Here is a 2,466-nt window from a genome sequence, read left to right as displayed (position 1 = left end):
ATCGGCCTGGACCCCGGCAAGTTCGGGAAAGTGTCGCAGTCCCGTAGCGGCTGCCGCCCCGTCGGTCAGCGGCAGCTTATCGGGGATAACTTCGGGACGGAAAGTCCGATCCGGTTGGGGTGAACTGCTACTGAACGGGGTGGGGGGGCCGCACAGACCAGTAGCGGGCTTGTGCAGCTGCCGCTTGGCCCGGCCGAGGTACAGCCGTTGGCTGGAGACCGCTTTCCGACTGCTGAGCCGGAGCCGCGGGGGCCCACCTTGACGCGCCGGCTGTCCTAGCAAGCCAGGGGCAAGGGGCATCCAGTGGTACCGGAACGGAGTCGGTCCGACACCGGGAAGCCGGGTGCCCGTCGCTCCGAATCGAGCCCGGTGTTTTCGTGCGTGTAACAGGGCGGGCGTTTGGACCCGGTTGTCCGGGAGCGGGTCCGCAACGGCGGGAGGTTGCCTGAGTTTGGCCGGCCGGCAGTCGAACGCCTTTGGCTCCGGACTCCCGTGTCCGATTTCGGTCAGGGAGGGCTCATTGGAAAGCCCCGGCGCTGGCGCACACTATATTATCGGCCTGGACCCCGGCAAGTTCGGGAAAGTGTCGCAGTCCCGTACCGGCTGCCGCCCCGTCGGTCAGCGGCAGCTTATCGGGGATAACTTCGGGAAGGAAAGTCCGATCCGGTCGGGGTCAACTTCCACTGAACGGGGTGGCGGGGCCGCACAGACCAGTAGCGGGCTTGTGTAGCTGCCCCTTTCCCCGGCCGAGGTACAGCCGTTGGCTGGAGACCGCTTTCCGACTGCTGAGCCGGAGCCGCGGGGGCCCACCTTGACGCGCCGGCTGTCCTAGCAAGCCAGGGGCAAGGGGCATCCAAGGGTACCGGAACGGAGTCGGTCCGACACCGGGAAGCCGGGTGCCCGTCGCTCCGAATCGAGCCCGGTGTTTTCGTGCGTGTAACGAGGCGGGCGTTTGGACCCGGTTGTCCTGGAGCGGGTCCGCAACGGCGGGGGATTGCCTGTGTTTGGCCGGCCGGCAGTCGAACGCCTATCGCTCTGGACTCCCGTGTCCGATTTCGGTCAGGGAGGGCTCGTTGGAAAGCCCCGGCGCTGGCGCACACTATATTATCGGCCTGGACCCCGGCAAGTTCGGCAAAGTGTCGCCATCCCGCAGCGGCTGACGGGCCGCCGGTGAGCGGCAGCTTATCGGGCATAACTTCGGGAGGGAAAGTCCGATCCGGTCCGGATCAACGGCAGCCGAACGGGGTGGCGGGCCCGCACAGACCAGTGCCTGGCTTGTGTAGCTGCCCCTTTCCCCGGCCGAGGTACAGCCGTTGGCTGGAGACCACTTTCCGACCACTGAGACGGCGGGGCGGGGGGCGGCCTGCACGCGCCGGCTGCCAGAGCAAGCCAGGGGCAAGGGGCATCCAACGGTATCTGAACGGAGTCGGTCCGACACCGGGAAGCCGGGTGCCCGTCGCTCCGAATCGAGCCTGGGGTGTACGTGTGTTTAACAAGGCGGGCGTTTGGACCCGGTTGCCCGGCACCAGTCGAACGCCTGTCGCTCCCGACTCCCGTGTCCGATTTCGTTCGGGGATGGCTCGTTGGAAAGCCCCGGCTCCGGCGCACACTATATTGCCGAAGTGGCCCCGGGCGAGTTCGGGAAAGTGTCGCCGTCCCGCAGCGGCTGACGGGCCGTCGGTCAGCGGCAGCTTATCGGGGATAACTTCGGGAAGGAAAGTCCGATCCGGTCGGGGACAACGGCAGCTGAACGGGGTGGCGGGGCCGCACAGAGCAGTGCCTCGCTTGTGTAGCTGCCTCTTTCCGCGGCCGAGGTACAGCCGTTGGCTGGAGACCGCTTTCCGACCACTGAGACGGCGGGGCAGGGGGCGGCCTGCACGCGCCGGCTGCCAGAGCAAGCCAGGGGCAAGGGGCATCCAGCGGTATCTGAACGGAGTCGGTCCGACACCGAGAAGCCGGGTGCCCGTCGCTCCGAAGCGAGACCGGGGTTTTTCGTGTGTAACGTGGCGGGCCTTTGGACCCGGTTGGCCGGGCGGCAGTGGAACACACACAGACACTCGCATACACTGAGAGAGACAGAGAGAAGATAGAGATACACAGAGTGAGAAAGACAAAGTCAACTCAGTAACTGAAATGTGAAAACTGACAACTGGGAAACCAAAAGTCAGAGTGGCAAATGATGAACCAAGGTGGCAAATGATTAACTGAAAACTTGTCATTCACATTTGGGACGGAATTCACGATGGAATGTATTCGGCCGCCTTACCGGGGCTTGGGGGTGCTGCTTTCCCGCTTGTGGAACCGAGTTGGGGTCGTCAAATGGCCTGGTGCATTGTTTGAAACACTGGTTAATGAGTTGTCAAGGTCGGAAATCATAGAACATAAGAGCAGCTCATTAACTGAAATTTTGAACATCGACAACTGGTTAACCAAAAGCCAGAGCGACAAATGATTAACCAAAGGGCC

Source organism: Somniosus microcephalus, unplaced genomic scaffold (assembly GCF_052327205.1).
Source record: "Somniosus microcephalus isolate GS21.2 unplaced genomic scaffold, FLI_Smic_1.0 scaffold1558, whole genome shotgun sequence".
Lineage (NCBI taxonomy): Eukaryota > Metazoa > Chordata > Chondrichthyes > Squaliformes > Somniosidae > Somniosus > Somniosus microcephalus.
This window is presented reverse-complemented; position numbering follows the sequence as displayed.